Source organism: Ranitomeya variabilis, chromosome 2 (genome assembly GCF_051348905.1).
Source record: "Ranitomeya variabilis isolate aRanVar5 chromosome 2, aRanVar5.hap1, whole genome shotgun sequence".
In the NCBI taxonomy this organism is placed as follows: domain Eukaryota; kingdom Metazoa; phylum Chordata; class Amphibia; order Anura; family Dendrobatidae; genus Ranitomeya; species Ranitomeya variabilis.
In genome coordinates this window covers 512,121,526-512,136,335 of record NC_135233.1, presented here as the reverse complement: position 1 = coordinate 512,136,335, position 14,810 = coordinate 512,121,526, and positions in this window count along the sequence as shown.

Below are 14,810 nucleotides of genomic sequence, written 5' to 3'. Positions count from 1 at the left end.
GTGTGCCCTAATGCCTGTCATAGTGACCTGCACACAAATAAAAAATATAGCAGTGATAATATGTCTAATGAGAAATTATCATACCCATGGTGGAGATGAGTCAGATGCCGAGGTACCGAATCGACCCCCCTGACGCGCGTTTTGCGTATGCTTGTTCACAAAGAGGGAAGGAAGAAGCAGTGTGTTACCGCAGACAGAAGGCGGGTATTCGTTCCTTGTAACACCGACATAACGGAAGTTGCCAATCCAACTGTTAGGTCTTCCCAAGTCTGGATGATTTTTAAAGAATCTGCCCATAACCGCAAACAGGCCATTTGCACCAACTGCCATTCCCGCATCAGCAGGGGTAGCAAAACTACCAGCCTTAGCACCACCAGCATGATCAGGCAAATGGCAGCAAAGCACCTGACTTTATGGGCTGAACTCCAGGCTGCAAGAACAGTGTCTGTGGGTAACACCAGGCTTCTTCAACTCTTGTGCGTACAAGCCAATCCCCTGTCCACGGTAAATGCAAAGTTGCCTCTGGCCCAGCCTCTGTCGTTGCCCACAGTCAAATAGCACCATCATCAAGCACGTCCACGTCCTTGTCCCAGCGCAGCCTTCAGTTGTCCATACTCCAATCATTGGAATGCAAGCAGAAATACACAGTCAGTGCCCCACAGGCCACAGTACTAAATTCACACATTTCTCATCTGCTTGCGCTTGAAATGTTGCCTTTTAGGCTCGTGGAGACGGAAGCTATCCACAACCTGACGGCGGCAGCCGTCCCATGGTACTCGGTCCCCAGCCGCCACTATTTCTCCCGTTGTACCATCCTGGCATTAAACAAGCATGTGTCCCACAACATTACCCATTCCCTCACCAATGCCGTCAGTGGGAAAGTCAACCTAACCATGGACACGTGGACAAGTGCTTGTGGGCAAGAATGGTACATCTCACTGATGGCACACTGGGTTAACATAGTGGAAGCCGGGACCCAGTTGGACCTTGGGATAGAACACATCCTCCCCACGCCGAGGATTGCAGGCCTTACATCAATCAGGTTTGCCCCCACAGTCTACAGCTCCTGCACCTCCTCCTCTTCAGCCTCCATCTCTGAAATCAACGCATCAATCAGAAGCTAGAAGCACTGCAGCACTGACTCAGCCAAGCGGTAACAGGCTGTGCTGAAGCTGATCTGCATAGGTGACAAACTGCACAATGCTGAAGAGTTGTGGACAGCACTTAAAGAGCAGTCAGATATTTGGATGACACCGCTGAACCTACAGCCAGGCATGGTCATGTGTGACAATGGCCGGAACCTGGTGGCGGCTCTGAGGCAAGGTGAGCTCACACACGTACCTTGCTTGGCCCATGTGCTTAACCTCGTGGTTCAACATTTTCTGAAAAGCTACCCGGAGCTGCTGGATCTGCTACTGAAAGTATGCCGTCTGTCTGCCTATTTTAGACAGTCAGCTACAGCGTCAGCCGCCCTTGTCACGCTTCAGCAGCGTTTGCAGCTTCCGGCTCACCAACTGGTGTGTGATGTCTTCACGTGCTGAAACTTTACGCTGCATATGTTGAAAGGATTTGTGAGAAGAGGGCAGTTTTTGATTACCAACATCAACAAGACCGTCAATATTCAGTTCAGACTCCACACATAAGACCTCAGGAGTGGACATTGATGTCAGACATATGTACCATCCTACAAAACTTTGAGGACTGCACCAAGATGGTGAGCGTCGATAAAGCCATAATTACCGTCACCATCCCGCTTCTCAGCATTCTGAAAACCTCTGTGCTCACAATAAAAGAGGATGCATTGCAGGCAGAGCACGAGGACATGGATCAAGAAATCCTACAGGGGGATTACACTCAGCCCAGCCTCATGTCTTCCCAATGTGGATTGGTAGGCAATGAGGAGGAGGAGGAAGAACAAAAGCTACTTTCATGCGCTATAGACGGTACTACAAGCACAGCTGTCATACCGTCTGTTCAGCGAGGATGGCCTGAGGACAGGGAGGATGAGGAGAGGGAGGACAGCATGGTGAATCATCCTGTTAGTGAGGACACAGAAGTCTTGCCTGTTAGCAGTCTGGCACGCATGGCTGACTTTATGTTGCGCTGTGTTTAATGTCATCCTCACATTATAAAAATTTTTGGTCACACTCATTACTGGTTGGTGACAATTCTAGACCCCTGCAACAAGGAGAACTTTCAATCTCTTCTGCCAGAGGCAGAGAGGTTTACTAAAGTGTTGCAGTACCAGAGGGCCCTTGCAGAAGAATTACTTAGAAAATTCCCATGTGAGAACACTGGCAGCAGACATCAGAGTTTGTTGTACAACCAAGGAGTCTAAGCGAGAGAGACAGAAGTACAATCCAGCTCAGGCAGGGGAACAATGGCAAAGTTCTGGGATAGTTTTCTTAGACCCTCCCATCGTGCCGGCACAGATGCAAGAGGTGCTGTCACAAGAAGTGTAATATTTGCGATGATGCTGAGGGAGTACCTTGCAGATCATACTCCGGGATTCCTCTGTGCCTTTTAATTATTGGGTATCCAAGCTGGATGCGTGGCATGAACTGGCTCTCTACGCTTTGGAGGTCCTGACCTTCTGCTGCTGCTAGCATTTTGTCCGAGCAGGTTTTTAGTGCCGCTGATGGAATTATAACAGATAAGCACATCCACCTGTAAACTGAAAATGCTGACAGGCTGACTCTTATAAAAATGAACAGGGGCTGGATTGAGAAAGACTTCTGTACACCAGCAAGTGAAAACAGTGAAACATAACCTCTAATACATTCTCTTTTTTTGTGGAGATGTATTCTCATGCAACTCTTCACAACCACACATGGGTATATGCTTCCAGATTTGGTCTATTTGTTGTTATCCTCCTCCTTATCCTCATCCTCATTATCCACAACCAGTAGAACACCTGCGTGAACGGATTCCATGATACCAAAGTCACAATTTTTTTTTGTGCAAGGGTGTTTTTATGATGGCTGTTACTAATTGGAAACCAAAACAATTGTTACTCCCACAAAGGAAAATGTCATAAAAAAGAGATGTACGTCTATTATTCCCATTTATTCTTATATTTTCCATTTTCCCTATCTCTGTACAGTCCTGTACTGAGGTAGTGTATACCACTGCAATAGAAAATAATTCAAAGACTTGTATATTATATTTTTATTTATAGCCCTGTCTCTGAGCTATTGCTAGGGACAAACATATCTTGTTGGACACATTCTGGCTTCAAATCTATGAACCTGTATTCGCCCCTCCCTTTTGTTATTTACTTTCATCGGTGGATACACATTTTTTTTGTATTTGTTTTATTTTCATTATGATTTATCTTTATGTCTCCTCATTCTCCACCATGTCTAGGCCTCCACCCTCACCCTATCTCCTGTTTCAACCCTAGGCTGAAACCACCACCCTCCACCCAGTGAAGAGATAATACACCAATACCCACAGTTGACACAGACAAGGATAACTGAAAATATGAACCAAGCCGCAGTCACTCAGGAATACACTATAAATGCACAGGGCAAAACAAATACAAATATAGGAAGGAGTAAATAAGACAAAGGGAAATACACCACCAGATACGATACTCCAACTCCTAGCTCACCACTCCAGACCGAGATAACCAAGCACTAGACAGAAGTTATAATCGGCGACGCTCAATGTTCAGAAGAACTATTTAAAGGCAGTGGGCATGGCCCAGCTTCCAATCCGAGCACCAGCTAAATTAACCCCGGACCAGCTAGACAAAATCTAGCTGACGCCACTGAGCGCATAGTGGACAAAAGCGGAATTACCGCTGTCTGTCGGACGCCCTAGTATGAACAGCGTCCAACATGACATTACCCCGCCTTCTACGAGGGACCCCAGGGCCCTCACGACTCATAGGACCCGGCTTGTCTGGATGGCGGCGATGAAACATACTGACCAGCCGATCCGCATGAACGTCAGAGGCTGGTACCCAGGACCTCTCCTCAGGCCCATAACCACGCCAGTGTACCAAGTACTGTAAAGTGCGACGCACTACACGAGAGTCAACCACCTTGGAGACTTCAAATTCCAAATTACCATCCACCAAGACTGGAGAAGGCATTGGTGTCGCGTCCACAAGACCCACCGTCTTTTTTAGCATCGATCTGTGGAACACGTTGTGTATCTTATACACCGTAGGAAGCTCCAATCGGTACGCTACAGGGTTAATGACGGCGGCGACCCTAAATGGACCAATAAACCTTGGACCCAATTTAAGGGATGGTATCTTGAGTCTTATGTTTTTTGTGGATAACCACACCCAGTCATCCACACTCAGGTACGGACCTGGCACACGCCTACTGTAAGCCACACATTTGTACCTAGCCCCCACACTCAACAGGCGCTGTTTAACTCTCCTCCAGACTGATGACAATTGTGCTCCTAACTGGTCTTCCTCCGGAACGCCGGAAGAGCCCCTCTAACTCAAAGTACAAAATTGAGGATGTAGCCCATGAACACAAAAAAACGGAGACTCCCCAGACGACTCCTGGCGGTGATTATTGATGGCAAACTCAGCCAAAGTAAGGAACGTCGACCACTCCTCCTGGTTATCAGAGACAAAGCAGCGTAAGTACTGTTCCAAATTTTGGTTCATACGCTCGGTCTGACCATTTGACTGAGGATGAAAAGCAGAAGAATGAGACAACTTGATCCCCAGCCGTGAGCAAAATGCTTTCCAAAATTTTGCCACAAACTGAGTACCCCTATCAGACACGATGTCAGATGGAACCCCATGAAGTCTAACCACCTCCTGCACAAATACCTGAGCCAGAGTCTTAGCGTTAGGCAATGAAGGCAAAGACACAAAGTGCGACATTTTTGAAAACCGATCAACAATCACCAAGATGACCGTGTTCCCAGCTGAGGAGGGCAAATCAGTGATGAAATCCATGGAGATTTCCGTCCATGGCTTACTAGGTACCTCAAGAGGAAGTAGTGTGCCAACAGGATGGGAGCGGGGCGTCTTAGCCCTAGCACACGTGGTGCAAGCTGACACGTATGAGACCACGTCCTGTCGGATCTTGGGCCACCAAAACCGACGTGACACCAACTCCAAGGTACCTCTAACCCCTGGGTGGCCAGCCAGGACAGCACCATGATGCTCCGCCAAAACCTTTAAGCGGAGATGAAGCGGTACAAAAGATTTGTTGATGGGAAGCTCAGATGGTACCTCCTCCTGAGCCTCGGCAATCTCAGCCTCAACCTCGGTAGTGAGAGCCGAAACCACAACACCCTTTTGGAGGATGGGTACTGGATCCTCCCGAGATTCTCCCCCCGGAAAACACCTGGACAGAGCATCCGCCTTAGTGTTTTTAGACCCTGGTCTGTAAGTGACAACAAAGTTGAACCGCGTGAAAAACAATGCCCAGCGAGCCTGCCTGGGAGACAGACGCTTGGCGGACTCCAAATAAAGCAAATTCTTATGGTCGGTAATAACAGTAACCTGATGAACCGACCCCTCCAAGAAGTGTCGCCATTCCTCAAAGGCCAACTTGATTGCCAACAACTCCCTGTTGCCGATATCGTAGTTACGTTCGGCGGATGACAGTTTCTTGGAAAAATAGGCGCATGGACACAAATCACTCAAGGATGAGCCTTGTGATAGTACCGCCCCCACACCAACCTCAGACGCATCGACTTCCACAACAAAAGGTTTTGATTAGTGTTGAGCGATACCGTCCGATACTTGAAAGTATCGGTATCGGAAAGTATCGGCCGATACCGGCAAAGTATCGGATCTAATCCGATACCGATACCCGATACCAATACAAGTCAATGGGACTCAAGTATCGGACGGTATCCCTGATGGTTCCCAGGGTCTGAAGGAGAGGAAACTTTCCTTCAGGCCCTGGGATCCATATTAATGTGTAAAATAAAGAATTAAAATAAAAAATATTGATATACTCACCTCTCCGACGCAGCCTGCACCTTACCGAGGGAACCGGCAGCCTTCTTTGCTTAAAATGCGCGCGTTTACTGCCTTCCGTGACGTCACGGCTTCTGATTGGTCGCGTGCCGCCCATGTGACCGCGACGCGACCAATCACAAGCCGTGACGTAATTTTCAGGTCCTGAATGCCTAGAATGCCTAATTCTAGGCATTCAGGATTTGAAAATTACGTCACGGCTTGTGATTGGTCGCGTCGCGGTCACATGGGCGGCACGCGACCAATCACAAGCCGTGACGTAATTTTCAAATCCTGAATGCCTAGAATTAGGCATTCAGGACCTGAAATTATGTCACGGCTTGTTGTGATTGGTCGCGTCGCCGTCACATGGGCGGCACGCGACCAATCAGAAGCCGTGATGTCACGGAAGGCAGTAAACGCGCGCATTTTAAGCAAAGAAGGCTCCCGGTTCCCTCGGTAAGGTGCAGGCTGCGTCAGAGAGGTGAGTATAGCAATATTTTTTATTTTAATTCTTTATTTTACACAGTAATATGGATCCCAGGGCCTGAATGAGAGTTTCCTCTCCTTCAGACCCTGGGAACCATGAGGGATACCGTCCGATACTTGAGTGCCATTGACTTGTATTGGTATCGGGTATCGGTATCGGATTAGATCCGATACTTTGCCGGTATCGGCCGATACTTTCCGATACCGATACTTTCAAGTATCGGACGGTATCGCTCAACACTAGTGGCCAGGCAATTCTCCTGGCAGAACTCGCTCCACTGAATTGTCCTGAGTTTTCCTGTCAATAACCGGGTTGTGCATAGACAACCATGGAAAACCCAAAACCACCTGTGCAGGAAGATTCTTGAGTACCTTACATGTAACCTGCTCGAAATGTAGAACCCCAATGTGGAGTTTCACCTCAGCCACAAACTCAGTAATCTCCCCCTGTGAGAGAGGAGCAGCATTGATGGTGACCACACGGATAGGATGAGGCAGTTTTTCGATCTTAAAACCAGCAGTGCGCGCAAACTCCTCATCAATGAGATTTGTGGCAGAACCACTATCCACAAAAACAGTAATTGGCAGCTCACTGCCAGCGATAATAACCTTAGCAGGGCGCATGCATTGAGAAACCACCATGGAGGATATACATAAGCTCAGATTGGCCTCCTCCACACCCTCTGAGCTTAGAAGTTTTCTACCGTTGCGTTTTTCTTAGACAGCAGAGGACAAATGTTAACAAAATGACCAGTTTTACCGCAGTAAAAACAGGCTCCCTGCTTCCTGAGCACAGGGGCTCAACGCTTAACATGTGACACCCCTGCGATTTGCATAGGCTCCGTGGGCTCACCTGCAGCAACCTCACGTGAACCTAAACCCTCTCCCATAGGCGGCGTCTCATGCTCCCCCGATGCAAATGGCGATCAATGCAGACAACCAGACTCATAGCGGAATCTAGGGAAGCAGGAGTCTCGTACATCAGAAGGGCTTTTTTAACCCTTCCAGAAACCCCATGAATAAACTAACTCCGCAGCACGGGATCATTCCACTGTGTGTCTACCGCCCAGTGGCGAAATTCAGAAGAGCAATCCTCTGCAACTCGCTCCCCCTGGCGAATAGTGCATATCTTATATTCTGCTAGAGCCATTCTGTCAGGCTCATCGTAAATGTTTCCAAGAGAAGAAAAAAAACTCTCCACAGAGTTAAATGCAGCAGAATCAGATGGCAAAGAAAATGCCCATGCTTGGGGATCCCCGTTTAATAATGACAACACCAGGCCCACACGCTGAGCCTCATTACCCGAGGAGATCGGGCGCATACGGAAATATAGTTTGCAAGCTTCATGAAAAGAAACAAATTTACTGGGTCCCCTAGCAAACTTTTCAGGCAAAGGAAACAGGCTCAGCAACTCTACCTGTCGCTCCAGCTTGCACATTAGATACTGCTAGTCCCTGTTGCTGCACTGCCCCCCTCAACTCAGTGACCTGTAGGGACAGCGCCTCCAACTGGCGGGTTATGGAAGTCATGGGATCCATGACAAAAAGAAAAAAAAGAAACCCTTTTTTTTTTTTTTTACTTTCTTTCAAGGCCGATTATAATGTCATGGGAAGCCTAGGTGGGCAAGAGCTAATAACACGGGCCCCTGCAATTTCCCTCAGACTAGGAAAATCCTGACTGACCCTCTCCTAGAGTTTACACTGATGGTGTGCATGTCTAGGCCTCCACCCTCACCCTATCTCCTGTTTCAACCATAGGCTGAAACCACCACCCTCCACCCAGTGAAGAGATAATACACCAATACCCACAGTTGACACAGACAAGGATAACTGAAAATATGAACCAAGCCGCAGTCACTCAGGAATACATTACAAATGCACAGGGCAAAACAAATACAAATATAGGAAGGAGTAAATAAGACAAAGGGAAATACACCACCAGATACGATACTCCAACTCCTAGCTCACCACTCCAGACCGAGATAACCAAGCACTAGACAGAAGCTATAATCGGCGACTCCCAATGTTCAGAAGAACTATTTAAAGGCAGTGGGCATGGCCCAGCTTCCAATCTGAGCACCAGCTAAATTAACCCCGGACCAGCTAGACATAATCTAGCTGACGCCATTGAGCGCATAGTGGACAAAAGCGGAATTACCGCTGTCTGTCGGACGCCCTAGTATGAACAGCATCAGACATGACAGGCAAACACTGCAGGCTGCTATGGGAATGTATAGTCATAATACCAGAAAGGTACATCCCATAGACTCAGCCAATACATGGAGAAGTGTGGGACACACTATTGTTACAAACAACAAAACCACTAAAAAATAGTGCCATAGTCCAATAATCATGAAGTTTATAGAAAAATGTATTAGAAAATATAAAACAAAGAACATGGACAGCAGAAAAGGGATGTGTAACAACATACCACATGGAGACTAGGAGGGAGGTAATGATCCCCAGATAGAAATCAATAAGCGGTGCCATATAAAGCACATCATACACAGTGCATGGGAAGTTTGCATAAATAATAGAAAAGATGTCTTATGGTAATAACAGGAACATGCTGTGTCATATCAAAGAATATATATATATATATATATATATATATATATATATATATATATATATATATATATATATATATATATATATAAGATTGGCAGCATTTATACAACAGTTCACATAATATAACAGCTTTATACCAAAACATCAAAGACATGCATATGTGCAGATGAACAGATGTAAGAACATACCACAGATGCACAGGGGATCACACCAGCTCCAGTTCACTCCGACGCGCGTTTTGGTACAGTCCTTCCTCAGGGGGCAAGCCATGTACACACACAGAGATGATTTATATAGCTGCCAAATGCTGGGACTGGCCAATGCGCGCCCACACCACCTCTCCCGGATATCGCATGCCGACGCCGGACCGCAGACTGCATGTGGTAAGGAACAGACAGCGCATGACCGGAAATGTGCTCACGGCCATTTTAGTTTAGGGCAAAAGCCGAATCACAGTAATGTAGGATACTGTGTAACAGAACAAGGTAGCGCAATAATGTATGCGCCTAAATAATGAAATGACAAGCAGCACCGCATACAAAGTATAAGAAGAGGACAAAGCGGCACTCAGAGCATACAAATACAGGCAAACTACTACAATAGTCATTACTTATGCACATATAAAACAATCCAAAGTGATTATGTATCCCCATATATAAATATACACACATATACCCAATAAATACAAAACATTACACATATCAAAGATATATAACCCACTAAGATTTATCAAAAAAGTATAATCCAGCATATACATAGAACCACATGTTATAATAACCTAGACACATAGCATATACTAATTTCTACATAAAGAAGAGACCTATTTTATTATAATATTATATCGCTATATGAAGATGCAAATAAATTCCAACAAGTCGAGGGTCCCCAATAGATCCTAGGATAAAATGGTTCCATTGCAGCCAAAGAGTAGGTATCATGGCAAAAAACGAAGATCACTAAAACAATAAAAAACACCAGTTAAAATCAACGATAAGAAGAAACCATGCGGAAAGTGGCACACAGAATCTATATACTCAGAAGCCGGAACACTGGAGGAATGGGACGAATGAAATGCATTTGTGAAGTCCAAAAAGATGGACCGTATTCAATTGCCAGATCCATCTTGTCTCCAGCCTCCCCAAAGTCTGGACAGATCACCACCCCTAATGTTAATTTTAATCTTATCAATGCCACGCACCTGCAACAGGGTGCTGTCACAATTGTGCAGTTCTTTAAAATGTCGGGGTATAGTTTTAAGGGTGGACGCCTCCGTGTGACTGGCTGCCGCATGAATGCCCAAGACATGCTCTCTGATGTGAACCTTGAGCTGCCGCGTAGTGAGCCCAACATAAATCAACCCACATGGGCAGGTGGCATAATAAACCACGTATCTAGTGGTACAAGTAATATATTGTCGGATCTTATAGCTCTTGGTTCCATCAGAGTTGACAAAACTGTCACAACGATCAATATTGGGGCATGCGACACAGCCACCACATGGAGAATAGCCCACCCTCCTTGTGAATCCGTCCAAAAATGTGGGTTTATGATAGAGTAATGGCTAGAGACAAGATGGTCCCTCAGATTTTTGGCCCGTCTAAAGGATTCATAGAAATGAAATTGGAAATAATCGGGTCCACCCTTAAAATGGGCCAGGAACGAACCCTATCAGATTGAGAGTTAAAGGTTGTGACGAATCTCGATATCTGCTGGTCCCCTAATCCCCTACCCATCGGACGATTGCCATAGAGTAGTGTTATGATCTGGTGGCCTAAGAGCAGCATGAGACGTACTCTGGAGAAGGTGGTACCTGTACTGACCGCAGACCCTGAACTTAACACCGCAACTAGAAGTAGCCGTGGAATGTACCTATCACTCCCTAGACATCTCGACACAGCCGGAGGACTAATTACCCCTAGAGATAAAAAAGGGAAAACTATCTTGCCTCAGAGAAAATTCCCAAAGGATAGACAGCCCCCCACAAATATTGACTGTGAGAGGAGAGGGAAAAAACATACACAGACTGAAATCAGAATTTAGCAAAGGAGGCCACTTCTAGCTAAATAGAAAGGATAGGACAGAGTACTATGCGGTCAGTATTAAAACACTAGAAAATATCCACCACAGAAAATACAAAATCTCCACAGCTAACTAAAGATATGGAGGGTATATCTGCATCTCCAGAGATACCAGCTTGGCTAAACAAATCCTTATACAGACCAAGCTGGACAAGACAAAAACATGGAAAAGAACTGAACAATAAGGCCACAGCATGTGGACAGCAAAAATCAAGGCCAGAACTTATCTTTGTTGAAATGAACAGCAAGCAGGAGAGAGCAGGCAGGGATGTGAATCCTCCAGGAACAATGGACAACTGGCACTGACTAAAGGGTCAAGCAAGGCTAAATAGCCCACTCAGGATTGCAAAAACTTGACACACCTGATGAATGCTGCGATCCAGAGACAGCAGCACTACCACTTATAACCACCGGAGGGAGCCCAAGAGCAGAATTCACAACAGTACCCCCCCTTGAGGAGGGGTCACCGAACCCTCACCAGAGCCCCCAGGCCGATCCGGACAAGCCAAATGAAAGGCACGAACCAAATCCTCAGCATGAACATCAGAGGCAACAACCCAAGAATTATCCTCCTGGCCATAACCCTTCCATTTGACAAGATACTGAAGCTTCCGCCTCGAAAAACGAGAATCCAAAATCTTCTCAACCACATACTCCAACTCCCCATCAATCAACACCGGGGCAGGAGGATCAACAGAGGGAACAACGGGCACCACATATTTCCGCAACAAAGATCTATGAAAAACATTATGGATGGAAAAAGAGGCTGGAAGGGCCAAACGAAAAGACACTGGATTGATAATCTCAGAAATCCTATAAGGGCCAATAAACCGAGGCTTAAACTTAGGGGAAGAAACCTTCATAGGAACATGACGGGAAGACAACCAGACCAAATCCCCAACCCGAAGCCGGGAACCAACACACCGACGACGGTTAGCAAAACATTGAGCCCCCTCCTGAGACAACACCAAATTGTCAACAATATGAGCCCAAATTTGCTGCAACCTGTCAACCACAGAGTCCACCCCAGGACAATCAAAAGGCTCAACCTGCCCCGAAGAAAAACGAGGATGAAAACCAGAGTTACAAAAGAAGGGTGAAACCAAGGTAGCAGAACTAGCCCGATTATTAAGGGCAAACTCGGCCAATGGCAAGAAAGCCACCCAATCATCCTGATCAGCAGACACAAAGCATCTCAAATAAGTTTCCAAAGTCTGATTAGTTCGCTCGGTTTTGGCCATTTGTCTGAGGATGAAACGCGGAAGAAAAAGACAAATCAATGCCCAGCCTAGCACAAAAGGCCAGCCAAAACTTAGAAACAAACTGGGAACCTCTATCGGACACAATATTCTCCAGAATGCCATGCAAATGAACCACATGCTGAAAAAACAACGGAACCAAATCAGAAGAGGAAGGCAACTTAGGCAAAGGTACCAAATGAACCATCTTAGAAAACCGGTCACAAACCACCCAGATAACCGACATCCTCTGGGAAACCGGAAGATCCAAAATAAAATCCATAGAAATATGCATCCAAGGCCTCTCAGGGACCGGCAAAGGCAAAAGCAACCCACTAGCGCGGGAACAGCAAGGCTTGGCCCGCGCACAAGTCCCACAGGACTGCACAAAAGAACGCACATCCCGTGACAAAGAAGGCCACCAAAAGGACCTACCAACCAAATCTCTGGTATCAAAAATCCCAGGATAACCAGCCAACACAGAACAATGAACCTCCGAAATCACTTTACTAGTCCATCTGTCAGGAACAAACAGTTTCCCCACTGGACAGCGGTCAGGTTTATCAGCCTGAAATTCCTGAAGAACCCGTCGTAAATCAGGGGAGATGGCAGAAAGAATCACCCCTTCCTTCAGAATGCCGACCGGCTCAAGGACCCCAGGAGAATCAGGCAAAAAGCTCCTAGAGAGGGCATCAGCCTTAACATTCTTAGAACCCGGAAGATACGAGACCACAAAATCAAAACGGGAGAAAAACAGGGACCATCGGGCCTGTCTAGGATTCAGCCGTTTGGCAGACTCGAGGTAAATCAGATTCTTATGATCGGTCCAGACCACAATACGGTGCTTGGCCCCCTCAAGCCAATGTCGCCACTCCTCAAATGCCCACTTCATAGCCAACAACTCACGAAGATTGCCGACATCATAATTGCGTTCCGCAGGCGAAAACTTTCAAGAAAAGAAGGCACACGGTTTCATCAAGGAACCATCAGAATTCCTCTGAGACAAAACGGCCCCTGCCCCAATCTCAGAAGCGTCAACCTCAACCTGAAAAGGAAGAGAAACATCCAGCTGACGCAACACAGGGGCAGAAGTAAATCGGCGTTTAAGCTCCTGAAAGGCAGAAACAGCCGCAGATGGCCAATTCGTCACATCAGCGCCTTTCTTCGTCAAATCGGTCAGGGGTTTAACCACACTGGAGAAGTTGGCAATGAAACGGCGATAAAAATTAGCAAAGCCCAAAAATTTCTGAAGGCTCTTCACGGATGTGGGCTGGATCCAATCATGAATGGCCTGAACCTTAACCGGATCCATTTCTATAGATGAGGGAGAAAAAATTAAGCCCAAAAAAGAAATCTTCTGTACTCCAAAGAGGCACTTAGACCCCTTCACAAACAAGGCATTATCACGAAGGATCTGAAATACCATCCTGACTTGTTTCACATGAGACTCCCAACCATCTGAAAAAATCAAAATATCATCCAAATATACAATCATGAATTTATCAAGGTAATTCCGAAATATATCATGCATGAAGGACTGAAACACAGATGGAGCATTAGAGAGTCCGAATGGCATCACAAGGTATTCAAAATGACCTTCGGGCGTATTAAACGCAGTTTTCCATTCGTCACCCTGCTTAATACGAACAAGATTATATGCCCCTCGAAGGTCAATCTTAGTAAAACAACTAGCCCCCTTAATCCTAGCAAACAGATCAGAAAGCAAAGGCAAAGGGTATTGGAATTTGACCGTGATCTTATTCAAGAGGTGATAATCAATACGGGGTCTCAAGGAGCCATCTTTTTTGGCAACAAATAAAAACCTGCTCCCAATGGTGAAGAATATGGCCGAATATGCCCCTTCTCCAAGGACTCCTTAACATAGCTCCGCATGGCGGTATGTTCTGGCACAGACAGGCTGAAAAGTAGGCCCTTAGGGAACTTACAGCCTGGAATCAAGTCAATAGCACAATCACAGTCCCTATGCGGTGGAAGGGAACTGGACTTGGGCTCATTGAATACATCCTGGAAATCTGACAAAAACTCAGGAATTTCAGAAGAGGGGGAGGAGGCAATTGACATCAAAGGAACGTCACCATGAACCCCCTGACAACCCCAACTAGTCACAGACATAGATTTCCAATCTAATACCGGATTATGCACCTGTAACCATGGGAAACCCAGCACAATAGCATCATGCAAATTATGCAACACCAGAAAATGACAATCTTCTTGATGGGCTGGCACCATGCACATGGTCAGCTGTGTCCAAAACTGAGGTTTATTTTTAGCCAACGGTGTAGCATCAATGCCCCTCAAAGGAATAGGACTCTGCAAAGGCTGCAAGGGGAAACCACAACGTCTGGCAAATTCTAAGTCCATTAAGTTTAGAGTGGCGCCTGAATCCTCAAATGCCATGACAGAAAATGATGACAATGAGCAGATCAGGGTCACAGATAACAAATTTAGGTTGTACAGTACTGATGGTAAC